The 17,726-nt window shown below is 53.2% G+C and overlaps 1 protein-coding gene across 6 annotated transcripts in view; it reads left to right on the top strand.

Moving 5' to 3' along the window:
- Nucleotides 1–17,726, top strand: part of RAI1 (retinoic acid induced 1) — a 74,321-nt gene that overhangs the window by 17,593 nt on the left and 39,002 nt on the right. For 3 of the 6 annotated variants that reach the window (XM_077187131.1, XM_077187133.1, XM_077187134.1), the window contains one exon: nucleotides 17,579–17,659. The gene's annotated coding sequence lies outside the window, so the exon portion shown is untranslated. Of the gene's footprint in view, nucleotides 1–3,031; nucleotides 3,246–15,838; nucleotides 16,559–17,342; nucleotides 17,472–17,578; nucleotides 17,660–17,726 lie in introns of those variants that run through there. The other 3 variants (XM_077187132.1, XM_077187137.1, XM_077187135.1) reach the window with 3 other exon arrangements.

Genomic DNA, 17,726 nt, shown 5'->3' with positions numbered 1-17,726 from the left:
CATCCCGCAGGGTGGGGTGGGTTTGGATGGAGCCGCGTGGTGGAGGCAGGGAGGGAGCGGGGGGAGCGAGGCAATGCTTTCACACAAAATGCCGTGTTGCCATTTGAAATCCACTCCAGAGCTTCCTGCTCTAATTAAATTTGTCACCATCGTTACTATAATGCCTGCCATTCCTCCGGTGCTTTTTGTTCTCTGGGATCCCAAAACATGACAGAGGCAAGGGCAGATCCTCTGTGTTTCCTCTGCGGGAGCTTTTTCAGAGCAGAGCAGGGAAAATGCAGCTGTGGGAGCTGCTTTGGGAGCACAGCCACTCCTGGTTTGGGGACACTGGAGTGAGGGACACTGAGCCTGAGGAGTCTGGGCAACTCTTGATGGCCTTTTCCAACCTTAATGATTCTATAAGGTGTCTCCTGGGACTGCTGATTTGCAGGAGCTTGGGTGAGTGCCCTGGGAATGCCTGTCAAACCCAGGAGTCCTTCTTGGGCTCTCACTTGGCTCATCCTGTTCTCAGCCCCTTTGGATCCCTCTGTCCCCACTGCCACCTATGCTCTTGGCACCACATGTGCCTGCTGGCCACGAGATGCTGGGTACGGCTGCTCTGCGCCGCACTGGGGCAGGAGGAATTCACTAATTACTCGCAGCTCTTAATATGGCCCCTGAACGCTGCCAGAGTGGCGTGAAGGGCTCAGAGCAGGAGACACAACCTGCTCCATCGTGTCTTCTGTGTCAGCTTGCAGCGAACTGAATGCAAAAAGGCTGTCTGAGCTGAAAACAGCAGAGCCCTTGGAAATTTAAAGGTGCAGAGCACAGAAAACAAAGGCGTTTATGCTGCTGAATATTCATCCTGGCGTCTGATCCTGCCAGGAGCAAAGCCTGCACAGCTCCCGTGAAAGCTGATGGGAGGGAACCTTGGTCTCAACCTCATCTTGGGCTCCAGCCCAAATCTGAGGGGGGAGAGCAAATTAGTCCTTAATGCACATATATCTTAGACTAAAACCTGATAAGGGAACTCTCCTATGTTAATTTACCTGAGTTATTTGCTATACTGATTGCTGAAGGTACTCTGATTAGCGCATGAAATATTTCTATACCTTCGGTCTGATTAACCCATATCTGCAAAATAAATATTTGTCTCATTATAGTTATGCGATCGTGCAATCAAAGACCCTATCATAATGGGAAAGGGGATTGAGTATCCGTGTGAAAAAGGCAGGGAATGGCGACACAGAACGAGCAGGTTGGAGAGCAGGGAGATGGGGAGCAGGGGCATGGCTGCAGGGGGAGGCTCAGTGGTCCCAGCCCCCGGCTGGAGGGGTTGAAATGCCGGGGAGGGCACGATTCTCCTCCCGTTTCACCGGTGCTAATTGGGACTAATTCCGTTTGACTCAGCAGCGTTGCGCCAGTCCCAGTGAGAGGAGGGTCAGACCTTGGGAATCACAGGGGTGAGTCCCAGCAGGCTCCCAGCCTCCAGCTTTTTTGAAACAGAAGCAGGGAGTTCCCGGCAGCGCGGTGCGTGTGCCAGTCTCCCAGACGAGCTCTTAAAATAGCCCAGCGCACCAGGCTGTGGCACCGGGGGAGAGCGCGGAGGATGAAGTGTTCCGTCTTCCTGGCCCAGATCCGGGGAGAGGAGGGGTTGGCAGCTCCCTGCCCAAGGCAAAGGTGCTTTACAGTGCCATTTGGGGACGAGGGCAGTTGTCACCCTTCAACCAGGTGGCAGGGAGCAAAGGAGTTGCCAGCCAGCAGTGCCGGCTCTGCTGAGCGTGCTGGACATCCTCCCTCAGCCATGGGAGCTGTAAGTCATCTGGAGGAGAGGATCCCCCCTCTGCTGTTACAGGGCTGTTTTGCATATGCTCCGTTAGGAAAAGAGGAGTTTTATTGTGGCTGTGCAGAAGAGCTAAGTCAAGAGGTTGCTTTATGGCTCGTGGATCCCAGCGTGGAGAGGCAGGCGTCCCAGATGCAGCATATAGCAAAGCCTGGCAGTGGCGTAGAGCACTGCTGCAGCGCAGAGCAGGGCTCAGAGAAAGAGCTGAAGTCATTTTTCTTCTAAGGGCAGGGGGTAGTGGGGAGGAAATATGAAGGCAGCCCTGTTGCTAAGGAAATCTGCTCTTTGTACGGTCGTACATTTAGGTAATGCTAATGAAAGGCCATATAGTAGCGAGGTGCGGATGTCAGCACTGTGCACTCCTGGATATTTGATTAGCATTTCTTTGACTTTGCCTCCTCTAACAGAAATACCTGAGTACATGGATATTAGGAAAACAAAATCCCCCTTCTCCTCTGCCAAGAGCCCGGTGTTACGCAGAGAAACGAAAAGCCTTACCAAAATATGACACTCCATAATGAATGTGTGTTTTTTTCCCCCCCGCACACACCCTGGAGAGGATGAGAGCAAACATGTGATGAGAACAGAAATAGTCACATCACTTAATGCATTGCTGGACGGTACCCAGCCGGCACAGCGATGAACCTGGCGTGAGACCCGAGAGCAGCAAACCAGCATAGCATCCCATTTAATGGCTGATGGCCCACAGATGTTTTAAACCTCTAGACTGCATCTCTCAGAGGTTTCCCTTTCGACTCGAGCATCACTGGGCAGCTTTTGGAAGCAAAGGCTGAGGATGCTGCATGCAGGGACCCAGCACATCTGCGGATTAGCTGGTGTGTGCATGTGTGTGTGTGTGTGTGGCATCCAAGCCCAGATCCGGTGATCTGGCTTAGGAAGCAGGAGAGGACCCTACAGAGCAGGAGCACCGTGCCCTGCTCTCAAGCATTGCTGGAAGAATGAGTCAGCCTTTTTCCTTCTCATGGGGGTCGAGTGGCTGTCCCTGTCTGAGTGTCACTAATGAAAGCACCCAGGAATGGAAGGGCTCTGTGCTTGCATGGCATGCTTGCAACAGTCTTAAAGACCAGCTGCTCTGCGTGAGACTTCCAGAGAGCGAGAGCGCTTGAATGAAGCCCTTATATCTTTCTCTCTTTTTCTTTTTTTTTTCCCTTTTTTTTTTCCTTTTTTTTTTTTTTTTTTGCCACACAGTGCAGCGTGGGCTCTGTTCCTCCTCGCCTTTTGCTCTTGCTCCCTGGGGCAGCCCGCTGTGTCTCAGAGGCATGAGGAGTGAGTCCTCCTGGGAGTGCTCCAGTTGGTGTGAGGAATGGCCCCTCAGGGGATAAATCCACCAGGGCCCGAGGTGGCAGAGGTGTCCTGAGCGTCTCTCCTCGATGACAGCAGCGCCTGGGATGGAGATTTGGAGGTTTGCACGCCTTCACTCCCTCCCTGCCAGCACCTGCCCCTCCCTTTCGCCGTTGTGCAACATCCCAAGGGCAATTACAGCAATGCTTACGTGGAGGAGTGATATTGGGAAAGTATTTAGTCATTTTAACTGTTCTGCTGGTGGCTCCCCTCCCTTAAGGTGGTTCCTATTTATTCTTTTCCCTCTCTCAGCATTTCCTCGCAACTCTCACTGCACCCTGTGGCCCAACGACCCTTTTGGTGTGTCCTTGGGTACTGAGGGCTCCTCTTGGCAAGGAGGAGTGGAAAAGCCACGTTCCCATCCGATAATACTTTTCCTTTCCTTTCCTCATCCCTCCCCTGCTTACTACAGTGATTTCAAAGCTTCCGCCCCTTGACAGTGATGCAGGAGGCGAGGCGGGGGGGATGATTTTGTAAGCAGAAGCAAGAGGCAAGAGTCTTGAAGAGCTTCTCCTGCTCTCAGAGGCTTCTGGACGCTTCTGTGTCTCCATCCCTGGAGTGATTTTCCCTGGGCCCAGTGTAAACAAGGCAATCCATTATGGCAGTTTGAGCGTTACTCCACAAACACGCTGCTGGTCCCTGCCCCCACCGCAGGCTCCCTCTGCTCCTGCTCCTCCTGCGCCCTGCAGGGAGCCTTGGTGTGGCACCAGGGTTATCCAGATGCTCATCCACACGTGGGAGTGACCTCTGGGCATCCGAGGGCGACCGAGGCTCCAGCAGGAGCTGGAGTGGAGCCTGAACAGCCCCACTGCTCATTCTGCAAAGCTGGGGAGTGTTCAGGGGAGTTGGGGGACACTGATGCACGCCCAGGAAGGGACGTGGAAGAGTCGTGGGTATTGTTTATCCTACCAAGAGAGTGAGAAGAAGATCCCACAGTAAAAGGAGATAAGCTCACGTGCGCACAAGAGCAACACTAAAAAATACATGATTAAGGTTACAAAGTCAGGCACGGAGCGTGTAAGAAATCCTGGAATTAAGGACATCTGAGCAGCTTATGGCCGTGGAATGCCGTGCATTCATTAGGGGACAGCCTTAACTCTGGTCTCAAGGTGTTTCCTCTGCAGTGTCTCTGCCTCAGGGAGTGTGTGGGATGGCTGGAGCCTGGTTAAAAGCAGCTCAGTGTCCAGTTTGTGACTGTCCCCCCAGTATTCTGTCTGCAGCCCCAGTGCCTCGTTGGCTGTGCATTGTGCAAATCCTGCTTAGGGGTTGAAATTGCTCCTTCTGGACTTCCTAACATACTAAGCCTGCTCTTGTCTCTGTCTTTTCCCTTCCTTCCCTGTGTCCCACCTCCATGCTACTTGGTGGCTGGCAAGGGGGAATAGCAGGATCTCCCTCACCAATAACCCTTTTGGGGTCTGGCTTTGCCCTGGGACCCTGGAGCAGGAAGGAATACACTCTGCAGCTCCAGGAGGGCTGATGCGAGTGCAGCCCACATGCTTCACACTGCCAGCATTTGATTTTCCATCTGTTTTTTGTTTTGGTTTAGTTAAAGGCAGAGAGGAGAGGTGGGTTTTGGTGTGAACCTCTCGTCTGTCTGCATGCAGTGTGTGGGACAAAGGCAGCTTAGCACGGAAAGCCCCAGAAGCACCCCAAGGAGTGGGCTGGGGGACTTAAAAGACATAGTTTCTCCTGAAGCTGTGGGAAAAGTGTATATTTAGGACAAGCAGCCTTGCAGCCTGCTGTATGTATTCACTGTCTGAGAGCAGAGCCAGCCAGAGCCTGGAGGGGACAGATGGAGGAATTAAGGACATCTCAGCTGGGCAGCAGGACCAAGGGATGCTTGCAGGGGAGCTGGCTCCCACACCTGAACCACTTTGGAGACAAGGCTGGGAGTTACCAGAGCTTTTCTTAGCAAGAGAGCCCTCCACCGGAATAATGTGTTGTGGACATAAAAGGAGATCTGGAGAGGGAATATTTTCACTCTGGAAGCGGCTAAGGAACTTGCATTTAGCTGCTAGCAATCTGTTTCAAACTGAGTTCCTGTCCCAGGAAAGAGAAAGCAGAGCAGTCTCGCTGTGTGGACCGACTGTAAATTCTTTTCTGGCTTTGCTGGGGAAAAACAATGTGCTCTCAGTGAAAACCTCCCAGAAATCCAGGACGTGGGTATTTTATAAGTCAGCCCTTTGGAGAGAGCAGCTAAGGAGACCAGTCAAGTAGATTCCCCTGACTTTTATTTGCTGGCAAGTCAGTGGAGTGGCTGGAGAAGGACGGAGATGCTGCTGCCCTCACAGACACGGGCAGGTCACAGTGACACACACATGACCACAGGAGAGAGACTGGGAAAGCATTCCTGAGAGATTTGAAAGGGATATGTCTAGCAGAGCACAGAACTCAAAAAGTCATGGTGAAACTTTGCATTTAGATGCCTGCAGCAGCAGCCCGGGAAGCTTTCCACGAGGACCGATACATTTCCCGCCTCACGGCATTTGCTTAGAAAGAATTCATAAATATACCCACCACTACTAACCATCCTTTTCTGCTGGGAATTGCCATTAGCAGCTAAACTCAGTGTTTTACATATAAAAAGCACCGAGACTTAATTCTGTGCAATGCTTTCTTCAAAGTCTTTGTAGGAGAGACAGCTCCAAGCTGGATTTGGGCTGAGTTACAGCGAGGTGTTGGGAAGCAGGGATTGTATAGGTGCAGGATGTGTGATGGCAACATGCAGGAGGTGCACGTGGTGCAAGATGAGATGTCATGAAGGATGGGGTGCATGACCCTGAGAGGGACCTGTCAGACCTGTGAGTTGCTGCACATGGAAGCAGCTTCCATCAAACGTGCACAAATGACACTCACTGGGAGACCGAAAATGGACGGATTTTCCTGGGTATATCAAGAATCCTGGAATCACAGAATGGTTTGGGTTGGAAGGGACTTTAAAGATCATCTCATTCAACCCCCCTGCCATGGGCAAGGACACCTTCCACTATCCCAGGTGGCTTCAAGCCCCATTCAGCTTGAACACTTCCAGGGATGGAGCAGCCACAGCTGCTCTGGGCAACCTGTGCCAGGGCCTCACCACCCTCACAGGGAAGAATTTCTTCCTAATATCTAATCTAACCCTGCCCTCTGGCAGTTAAGAAGCACGAGAAGCACATCCCTGACTCTAATTATCCCATCACATTGCAAATCCCTGCTGCAGCACCGGGGGCTGTGTGAGATGTTCAGCCTTTTGGATAGGGAGGGAGATTCCTGTTCCCTCAGCCGCTTTCACAGCAGGAGCTGGACTTTCCCAGCCAAGGTTGTACCCCTGCTGAAAGGAGCCTGGAGTGAAGGTCCCCATGGAGCTGCTTGTTTGGAAGGGAGATGCAGTCTCATGCTCTGGTCTGCGGAGGAGTTACCAAACACAGGGAATTAGGATGGGATTTCAGTGGAAGCAGATTATCCCGTTTCTCTCTGAGCACATTTCTGCCTCTGAATCAGCACATGACAGGCAGGGCAGCCGGGGCAGCCAGCAGGGCAGCTCCCATGCATGCCAGAGGGGACTGAGCCCGGCTCAGGGAGGGTTCCCTGTGTTCCCAGCGTGGCTGGAGCAGGAGCTGGGATGGCAGGAGAGGGATGGAGGGGGAGCAGACGGCGGGCATGGTGCAGGAGGGGCGGCACAAAGCGCTGTCAGAACAGCAGGGACTCGCGCTGGCGACGGCTGCAAATGGAGATGGAAAGGGCTGGAAAGGAAAGGACTCAACACAGCTGGTCCCCTTCAGCTTTGATCTCGAAAGCACAGGGGTGTTGGCCACAGAGAAGGAAAGGGGAAGAAGGGGGATGACTCATAAAAATATTGGTGTTTCCATGAAGATGCTGTTACCTGAGGACAGGAAGGAGGAGGGACCTTCCCTGCAAATGTGGAGGGAGCTGGAAGAAAAAGTCCCCCTTGTGTAGAAATTTCCAGCCTGCTTCGGAACATGGAGCTGTTTGCTCTGGAGCCAGCGGCTTGGTTGTTTGCTGGGAATTGCTGGTTTTGTGCAGAGCAGAAGGTGGTTTGTGTGCTTGTTGCTTCAGGGCAGAAAAAAAAGACAAATAAAGGAAAAGCTGGTTTTCTTGGAGGCCTGCATGGTGGAGATGTATTTGGAAGAAGAAAGAGAGCTCTCCTTCCTGCTGCTGGGTGAGGGTTCAAAGGGGTTGATCCCACCCCTGGTAGCTGGGGAGAAGTCAAACACTCCCCAGGATCTTCAGTCCGACACTCTGGCCACGGGAGGGCTGAGGTTTGATCTTCCTGGCTGCCACAGGGATTGTGCTGGGGAGAGGGTTGTAGTTTACTCACAGGAATGTAGATTTGCTCCATGTACCCATCCCTTCTGCTCACAAGTGACAGAGGTGGCTTGTCCTGCTCAGGAGGACACGAGAAGGACGGATGGACCCAGGTGATGCCAGCTCTGTACCAAAGCAAGCTCAAACTTTCTCTGCCCCCTCCATGAGCCCTTGGGGGATTCCAGCTCACAGAAGCCATACATGCAGCGTTGGGCCAGCTGTAATTTTTATCCTGGAGGCAAAAATCACTGGAAATAATGCTTCATCACTCTGAAGGTCCTGACACCACCCTTAACCACCACATCACGAACCTCCTGTCGCAATTGTGATCTGCGTATGTGTCAAATCTTGCCTCGCAGATAAAAGCTGCTCCGCAGGCACCTTTTGTACTAAAATACGGAGCCTTTAAAATGTGAAAGAAACAACAAAATGTAGGACGCCACACAAAGCTGACCCACTGGGGACTGGGGGGGGGAGAAAAACCCGCAAGAAGGAGGGCTTGACACACAAAAATTGTTTTGTTAACAAAGCATCATTGTTCCACTCTGAATCGGTTTGACTGGAGTGGTAGAAACACCCCATCTGGAGACAGATGGAGAGTTTTCTGGCTAAAGAGACGGGAGGAGGGCCGGCTGACAGCCCAGCAGATAGCATTGTCTGCTGCTACCTTGGCAATGGAGAGGAGAAAGGGCGGGTGGCAGATGAGGCGTCCCCTGTGCCACCTGCCCAGCACGCTGCATCCCTCTGCACAGGGAGGTGTGTGCCCAGGCTGGCTGCTCACACCTCAGGATAATCCTCCCTCGTCCTTTGGGGCTGGTTGGGTGCTCATGGGGACCAGCCAGGTGTCTGGGGAGGCTGCAAGCCACTGAGGTCCCCTCCAAGGCACTCTTGGTGAGATGGTCCTGCTCCATTTGTGTGCTGGGCCAGGCTTTGGTGTGGTGTGGGTTTAGCAGCTCTGGGGGACCAAAGTGCAAATCTCATCCCAGTGTGAAGGCTTGCTCCTGCTCTTGCATGGGTTTTGCCACTAAATTCCAGGATAGCAGGGTTTGGGATGATGCTGAATGGAAACTAGCATTGGTCAGAGGTGCAGGGAGTGAAACTGGTGGGAGCGGCAAACACTCAGGGATGGGTCATGTGTGAGGTACTCAGGTTGACCCAGCAGGCCTGCAGGATGCCTGAGGGTTCTTGGAATCGTCCTGGCCACCTTGCTGAGGTTGGGAATGAGCGAGGAAAAATCTGTGTTGAATGCCCAGGGCCTTTGAGCTACAGCACAGGCTAAACGTGAGGTGCTTTATGGCATCAGGCTTTGCTGGCACAGTGTCTGCTCTGCTCCTGAGAGCTCACCAACAGCCCCTGTTCCCTCTGCTGCCTTCCATGCCTGATGGGAAACTCCAGGGTGGGTAATGCTCCTGCCAGAGCTTTGAGGGATCGTATCCTGCCCACCCTATCTGAATTCCTGATGACTTGCTAATTGCTTGACACACTCTACTTGCAATGCAAGAGACAGGCTCACGTCATCCTCTGTGGTTTGCCAGGGGAGAGTGTGAACCTCTTTTTGACTTGCCTTGAAATAGATGAAAAAGAATAGAGCTCGATATGATTAATGTGAAAACTTCAGCTTGGTTTCCTGCCTTGGCATCTGGGCTTTGGTCTTCTTAGCATCACCGTGCCTTGTTTTTTGAGGAATGGCTGCACGTGGGAGCATCTGAGAGCTGATGGTGCTGGCTGTGCTGTGGTGGTCTGGGGGCTCCTCTGCAAGGTCTGTCCATAATCCCCAGCTGCTGGAGACATTCCAGGTTTGTGCAGCAGTCACGGAAGGATTCAGGTGGCTGCCTCGAGGCACTGCTGAGATAATACCTCAAGGGGCTCCTATTCAAACCCACTGGGGCCTTTACAGTTGTGTGGTGGAAATCTATTCAAATGCACCATGGCTTTTTGGGGAGCCAGATGAGCAGCCCAGCTTGGCCACTGGCTGTGGACAGGTGGTCACCCATGCAGAGTGGACCAGCACAGCTTTGATACACCGTGCAAAAAATGTTGAAGGATTAAAGGAAAAGGTGGATTTGATCTTTGAGCCTCGGGGCTGCAGATGCACCAGCGTGGTGGTGGCCAGGGGTGTCCTGGTGCCCTGGTGTCCCCTGACACATCCAGAGTGTTCCCATGGGCTTGCAGAGCTGGGTTCCGTTTTGGCTTTCCTGCCTCGCTTGCTGGGTTGATCTTCTGTGTGCCCTGCTCTGGGATGGACCCCAGCTGATCTGAGCAGTGCTGAGCTGGTCCAGGGGGACGTGGCACAGGGAGGAGTGTGAGGGTGACAGGAAAGTCTGTGTCACATCCTGCTGTTCAGTGCATGGGGTCCCCAGGTGTTTGCATCCATTGTGGCACCACAGGTGACTTTGGGATGAAGTGGCCTCAGGGGGGAGAAGTGAATGGGGTCACGGAATGCAAGATGGAGTAGAACAGGATGGATCTATTCACCTGAGCTCTGCCACAGTGTGTTGTGGTTCTCCCAGAGGGAAGAGACCTGGACTTGTGAGAAGTGAAATCCTTGGACAGCCATCCCCTGCTTTTGCAGCCATTTGCGTGCCCTGGGCTGCTGGGGACACCATTCCTGCAGCCTGCTCCAAATAAACATCCTTTTGCAGTCTCGGATTTTGGCCCTGCTGCTGCACCAGCTGCACCGTGCTGGCAGGAGGGGAGAGGAGAGGAGAGGGAAGGTGAGGCAGGGCGGGCAGCTCGGTTTGTGCCGGCTGCTGTCCCTGCACAGCGCCCTTGATGTGGCAGTGGGTGCCAGGAGCCAGCCGGGGCATGGATCCCGCTGCTGGGCACTGCCTGCCCTGGAAGGAGAGACAGGGTCTGGATTGCCCGTGATGCATCAAAGCACCCAGGAGTGAGGTGTGACCCTGCCTGGCAGCAGGTCAGGGTGCTGTTCTCTTTGCCCTGCCGCTGGGAAAGCAGAGTGCATCCTTGGGGAAGTGCCATCCGCCCCATCGCGCTGTCGTGCGCAGCGTGGAATCTTTCACCTTGCTTTTCCCCCTGTGCAGAGAGAGGGGACGCAAATTCGCATGCGAGCTCTCCCGGGAAGCGGAGGGGATGGATTCACCTTGCTGGGAGGCGAGGGAGTCACTGGGAAAGAGGTGCTGGAAGGAGCGCAGAGCGGATTAATCTGCAGCGACTCGGCTGTCGCCAGTCCCCGGTGCGAAGGCGCCCGGGGAGCTCCGGGTGCATTGGGGCGGCGTTGTGCTGCTCTCTCTGCCTCCCAAACGCCTCCTGCGCCGGGCTCTGTGAATCAGCATTTCTGCAGTCGGAACAAGACAGCGGGGAAAGGCAGGAGGATGTCAGGGCACGGGGAGCCTGGCGGGGAGGAGGATGGCGGGGGGGACCTCATTAAAAAGGGGCAGCCTCTGAGTTGGGGGTGGTCTCATGCCGCGGCTCCGCAATCTGCTCCCTCCAGGTTTTGGCTCATTACCGCCCTACACCCCTCGTGCTCGGTGCCGAGGTAAACAAGCGCTGGGAGCGATGCCTGCCCTTCCCACCCGGGGGAATGTGACAAGCTGGCACTGGGAGAAGGCTTGAAAGCGATGTGATCCTCCGCAGCTCCTGAGCCGGGGAACCTGGGGAGATCCAGTTACAGCAGCGGGGTTAGAACAAAAGAGATTTGCCTCCGGGATCAATTCCTCTCCATTTTCCGGGCTGTGCACGTGTGTGTGCCTGGAACGGCCCGGCCCGGCTGAGCACCAGGGCTCTGACGCTCCGGAATGCTTCTTTTTCCCAAAACAGGGAGAGCAGGGTAATCCCCTGGGACAGGCCTAGAAATAGCAAGGCCAGGCCAGGCTTTGCAATGCTTGGAAAATCAGGAGCCAAGCTGGGCAGCTGGCGGTTTCTGGATCTCCTTTGCTCTGCCAAGGGCTGAGCTCTGGGTTGGGATGTGAAACCACCCCATGGTTTACTCCCAAGGCATTTCCAGGTGATGCCTCCTCCTCTCCATCATAAGGTTGGCCAGTGAGCAAAACCCCAATCCCTCAAAAGCCTTTTCTGCCCCATTATGGCTGTGCCAACACCGCGTTATCCGAGATGCCTTTAACCCACAGCCGTGGTGGGGCTGGGGGGATCATGAGCCTTTCACGTGTGCTGCAGAACCAGCTCAAGGAGTCAGCAGGATCCTGCACCCTGGGATGCTCGTCGCTCGTTTGGGGGGGGCTGGGTGGCTTATTTGGGGGTGGGGTGTTTTTGGCATATTGCCTTCTCCCAAATGCCGCCGGGGATGAGCCATGGAGAGCACAGATGTGCATCCCGAGCATACCACAACAAGGTTCCTGATTTAAGGACTGTGATTAACCTCTTTCCGACAGTTGCTAACCAGGTGCAGGATTGTAACAGGAAGAGGAGAAAGCTCAGTGAAAACAGCCACTTTTCCTCTGTCACCTGGAAATGCACACGGATGCCATTTTCTGCCTGGAAATCAGGCAGATTGTAGGGTTTGTAATGGGTGCAGGGACACCCTGTTTGTGGCAGTACTGACCTGTGTCTGCTCCCCAGAGCCTGCCTCTTCCTTTCCTGCTTGGCATCCCACAAACAAGGCATCGATGGAGTGTGAATCCAGCACAGGGCATGCTGGTGTGTGGGATCATGGGCCACTTGGAGCTATGCATGCATGGTTGCTAACAGGAAACAGAAATGCAGAAAATCACCCTGCATTTGCCCACTCGATTTTCCAGATACCCTTTGGAAAGCTGGGTATCCAGAGGAGAAGTGGTATTTCACAGTTAGGCATGAAAAGGGGAACCATTGCAGCTTGTGTTTTGCAGGCAAGAGTTAAACCAGGAGCTGCCAAAGTTGCTCATTTTCAGGAAATCTGGTATCCGTGGGATTCAGGGCTCCTCTGGCCAGGACTACAAAAGCTGGAGAGGGACTCTTTCCAAGGGCATGGAGTGACAGGACAAGGGGGAATGGCTTCACATTGACAGTGGGCAGGGATGAATTGGATATGAGAGAGAAAATCTTCCCTGTGAGGGTGGTAAGGCACTGGCACAGAGAAACTGTGAATGCCCCATCCCTGGACATGTCCAAGGCCAGGTTAGAAGGGGCTTGGAGCAACCTGGGATAGTGGAAGGTGTCCCTGCCCATGGCAGGGGGTTGGAACAAGATGGGCTTTAAGGTCCCTTCCAACCCAAACCATTTTGGGATTCCATGACTGTCGCTGGCCTCCCAGGTCTGGGTTTCACGTGTGTCACTCATAACTGCTGTATTTCATCCCAGATACCCCTCTGGCACCGTGGTGGCTTTCAGATCAGCTTTGGAACTCCCTATGCTGTGGTGTGTGTTCGTGGATCGCTTCCTGCACTGTGTTTTTTGGAGAGCCACACTCTTACTGCTTTTCCAGCCCCTGGCTGGATGGTTTTAGGGCCCCCTCATTGTACCTCCTCCCCTTTCCATCTCCCCATCTCTTAACTGCAAATCCCTGTATTTCTTCCCAAAGAAGAGGCTGCAGTCTGTGTTTCACACTGGGGCTCCAAACACTTTGCAGAGTCAAGAGCTGTTCCACGAGGGAACAGCAGGGAGAGAGAGGGATGGGGGCCTGGGCAAGAGGGCACCCCCCAAAGTGGGTGAGTAGAATATAGGTTTGGGAAATCTGAAGAGACAGAAAAATTTATTAAAAACAATTAATAGCTGCTCCAACCAAGGATTTAACCTGAAACCAAAACCTTAGGGAGGGAGGAAATGAAGTGGTGTACGATTGTTATTTTATTGCTTAATTTTTTTTTTTTTTTTTTAGTATGATATGCTAAATGCAAATAAGCATTTGTACCAAGCAGGAGAGGGAGGGGATGGAAGACATGCCGGGAAAAGTGAGTGGGATCTAGGTTTTGCATCGTTCACTGAATTACTGGCAGGTCTTTTGTAACATCTGTTAAAAATAAAACAAACATTCATTTCCATTTCTCGCTGCCTGAGATGGCTCCTGCAAAAAAATTTCAACCTGTCCAGGAATTCGTCTTGAAAGTTGCCCTCCCTCTCCTCACGCCTCCTCCAGGGGAGATTTCCTTCCTGGACTTCCCAGGGGCTCCATTAGCCCCACATTAAAGCCTTTCTACTTTGCTCTAAAACTCTCCATCGAAGTAAAAGGAATTCTAATAAACCACTGGGAAGACTCTGCTATTCACTCTTTCCATGGAAACACAGCGCTGCCTTGGAGCAGAGCTCCTCTCGATGGAGCCTGGGTCACGGCAGGAGGAGACCAAGGAGGGATGCAGAGATGGTTTCCATTATAAGAGACCTTTTGAGAGAAATAATCGCTGCTCTCCCACCAAGGAAAGCCTTGGGGATGTCAGGGGCCTCGGCACGGCGCGGGAGCGGGGCCGGCCCCAGAGGGGGTGGTGGTGGGAAGTGGGATCTGCTGGGCACTGAGAAACTCATTAAAACATCTGATTAGTGGAAATCAAGGCACCCAGGACTGATTCCTCCCTCTCAGCGGCAGGGATGGGTCCAGGAGGGTGGATGGACCCGTGATGCAGGAAGAGGCTGCACAAGGGCGCTCAAGGATGGGGATGTGGGGTACGGGGAGGGCACGGGGTCACGGGAGGACAGTGGTGGCTCCACACCCAAGGCTGTGCTGCACAGACCAAACAGCACACCGCAAAAATACATTTTTCAAGGCCAAAAAAAGCCTGTTTGCTCTGGGAGGGGATTTCTGGCTGTTCCCTGGGTCCCAAACAGGAGCTGGACAAGGAGGTCAGTGGATGGATCCCTACCTAAAGCCACTGTCCTATAATTAATTTCCAGCCTCCTCGCAGGCACAGTCATCCTGAGTGTTGCTGTTCTGACACCGTGCTGCAAGATGAAGGCTTTTATTTTTTTTTTTTTAAGCGTGAGGAAGCTCGTTAGAAATAGCCCGAAGGGCAAAGTTAGGAAATGAAAATCCATCGGATCCTCTCGGAGCCGATGCACAGAGCTTGATGAGAGCTGGGGCAGGGCTGCTGCTCCTGCCTGTGAGGAGCCACCACATCTGTGGGGTGTGTGGCACCTGGGCAAGGGACAAAAACCATCCATTGGTGTGGTTGGGAGTGGGGCTGAGGGAAAATCTGCCAGGAAGAGGGATGAAAGAAAGATAAATGAAAAAGAGCCAGCTTAGAGCATCCTGTGTAGGTACTGGGGAGGTCCTTGGACCCCGGGTTGGCCACTCATGTCAGGGCTGGATGAGGAGGCTGGTGGGAAAAGCTCAGTTTTCTCAGGATGCCTTATCATTTAGGTCAAAGTGGTGAGACACCGAGGGAGCCAGAGTGCCTTTGTTTTAGCAGCTCCAGAAATAACATTGCTATGAGTCATTATTGTTTAGCCTCTCCAGGGCAGGAGGTGCAGGGTTATGTCCAGGGAAGCCTCCAACTTTGATCAGCAAGGTGAGCCCTGCTCTCATGGCAGGGAAGGTGGGAAGAGGCTTTTTGATGCTGGTTGTGCTGTTTTGTGGTAGCTCAGGGTGAGATCTGCTCCAAGATGCTCTGGATCTGGATTTTATCAAGGGCATGGAAACTTTTCCATCTGCATAACTGAGCAGCAGCATCCTCTGTGAGCTGGGAGGTTTTAATGAGTGAAGTTAATTGGTGTTATAGGTGGTGGTCTCCCACCCAGGCAGTGGTTTGGCTTAGATAGACATGACCGTGTCATGCAAACAGAGGTGACGTGGGTGTTGACACCTCAGAAATGCTGAGAAGTCATGAAATCAGCCTTTTTGAACCCGTAAATCGTAGGTGCAGAACTTTAAAGGTTCCAGAAAAAGAAAAAGTGTTTAATAACCAAAGTGTTTGGTGGTGATTTAATTTGCATATGGGGCTCCCTGGGGCTTGTGGTTTCAACCTTTCACCCCACCACAGTGAGGTCAGCGTTGGAGGAGAGCGGGGCTGAGATCTTCCTGAAATCACAGGACTCCTGGAGCTGGGGATTTCAAACATACCAGAGCTGGGAAATAACATGGACAGACCAGATTGTTGAATTTATTGGATTGTAGTGTAAAAATAACAAATCCTTTAGTCTTCTGTCAATCCCAGAGGAGAAGCTGGGGGTGATGTCCTTTGAGTCCATCCCACCTTGGCTTCACTAGGGTGGCAGTCACGGCTTGTGATGCCAAACGGTGCCAGGCTCTTGTGTGTGAAGGGCAGGGCAGATTGGTGATTACAGGGAATAACACCAAGTCCCTGGGGAGCCATGAGGTCCCAGCGTGATTTACCATCCTGCAGAGAGGCATGTGTGAAGCTGGAGGTGGCTGGGAGCATATTGTGGTGTATTACCTACAAACAGCCAGACTGGGTCTGCCATGGGGATGGGGATGAGGATGAGGATGAGGATGGGGTGGGGAGGAAAACGACAGGGGAGATGAGAACAAGCAGTCTGCTTTTGCAGGTGCTGTGTCCCCTTGTGAGGTTCGGTCTGGTTTGCAGCTTGATGGCTCCTATCTCGAGTAATTAACAGGGAAAAGAGAGGGCCTGGTTATCCATCCTTCAAGAGCAAGGGGTTGAATTGAAAGGCAGCGCCTTGGAAGTGGATCAAATAGCTCTCCAGCCCCCCGCGTACGGCTCGGAAACTTGCTGCCGTGCTGCGTTATCAAGGTGAACAGCTTTAGTTCAATTAACGAGAGGCTCAGAGCGGAGCCGTGGGAGGAGGCAGGGCTGGGCGTTTGCGCCCTTCGGGGCAGCAGCCGGGGCGCGGAGCCGCGATCCCGGCACGGCACGGCACGGGTGGCCCGCTGGGCCAGGGCCACCACAGCTCTGCGTCCCTTGGCCAGGGGAACCGGCTCCCCCTCCTCGCCTCTGCGACGGGTTTTATTTACCCCTTGGGAAAAAAATCGGTGTGTGTGTGTGTGTGTGTGGAAGGGTCGCTCTTTGTTAGCACCTCCCTTTCCCCCTCCTGCTAATAATAAACCTCCCCAAAATCAATCGCTGCCAGCGATGAGTTGCCACCCGCTCACCGTGCACCTCAATCCCCGCAGATGATGGTGCTGGGAGCCAGCGCGCCTGGATTTTTTCCTGCCGGTCGCTGCCTGGGCTGCAGCTGGCTCCGGCACGCAGAAAGCTGCAGGTGTGATTTGTTCATTTGCCTCCACCTCCCCCCTTTTCCCCCCCGCGCTGCCTCCCTCCTGCTCCGCTTCCCCGCCGAGCCCACCTAGCGCATCCCACCCGGCTCATCGCGGCGGCCAGACCCGCATCCCACCCTGCGCCGACTCCGGCATCTCCCCGGTGCAGTGCTGGCGGAGGGTTGGGATGGCTGGGGCTGGAGAGAGTGTGTGTGTGCGTGGAGGGGAGAGGAGGGGGGGTTAATCTGATCCTACGAGGTTGGAAGAGGGAGAAAAAAAAAAATATCAAAACTATAAAGAAGGCAGCAGCCTCCTCCTTTTCCCTCTCCCCCGCTCCAGAGGATTAAGCCTACAAAAAAAAAAAAAAAAAAAAAAAAAAAAAGAAAAAAAAAAGAGAGAGAGAGAGGAAAAAAAAAATGTCTGCAGCTTTCTGTTGACCCTGCATGATGGCATTTTTGCGCTCTGTGTGCTGCCTCTGCTGATTGCTATTCCTGGCACAAACACACACACACACACACGCGCGCACACACACACCACACACACACACACACACACACGCAGCCCCAGCACGGCTCACACGGGCACGGCGAGCCCACTCCAAAATACAAAAAAAAAAAAAAAACCAAACAAAAAAAAACCAACCAAAAAAAAAAAACCCCAAACCCAACCCAAACCGGTGCCGCTCGGTGTCCCTGGCCACCCTGGTCTCTGTCGGGAGAGCTGCCAGCACCCGCTGCCGCTCGCCCTCTCCTCCACCCCACTTCTCACCTCGGTCCCCAGCTCCAGCGAGCACTTTCTGCCGGAGCCGCCCGCAGCCAGAGCCCTCCACCACTCCTACCGCTGGCATTACATTTTCAGGCTGGATGCTATAGGGCCGTTTCTAATTACCTTATATCCCCTAGTGGTCTATGAATAATGGTTAGTGAAGGAGCTCAGAAGGGCTGCTGAGAAGGGAAGCAAAAAAAAAAAAAAAAAAAAAAAAAAAAAGGGAGAATTGTGCTATTTCTCACATTTTTTTTTCTAAGGATCTAATCTGGCTACTGTGCTCTGGAAGAGGAGGAGAGCGAGCCAGCAGGAGAGAGAGGAGAGAGCGAGGACCATCGCAGGTATTGTTGCAAGCTACATCTTTGTGCTTTTTTTTTTTTTTTCCTTTTTTTTTCCTTCTTTTTTTTT

This window comes from Agelaius phoeniceus, chromosome 16 (assembly GCF_051311805.1).
Source record: "Agelaius phoeniceus isolate bAgePho1 chromosome 16, bAgePho1.hap1, whole genome shotgun sequence".
NCBI classification, from domain to species: domain Eukaryota; kingdom Metazoa; phylum Chordata; class Aves; order Passeriformes; family Icteridae; genus Agelaius; species Agelaius phoeniceus.
The sequence above is the reverse complement of the archived record's forward strand: the minus strand, read 5'-3'. Positions and strand labels throughout refer to the sequence as shown.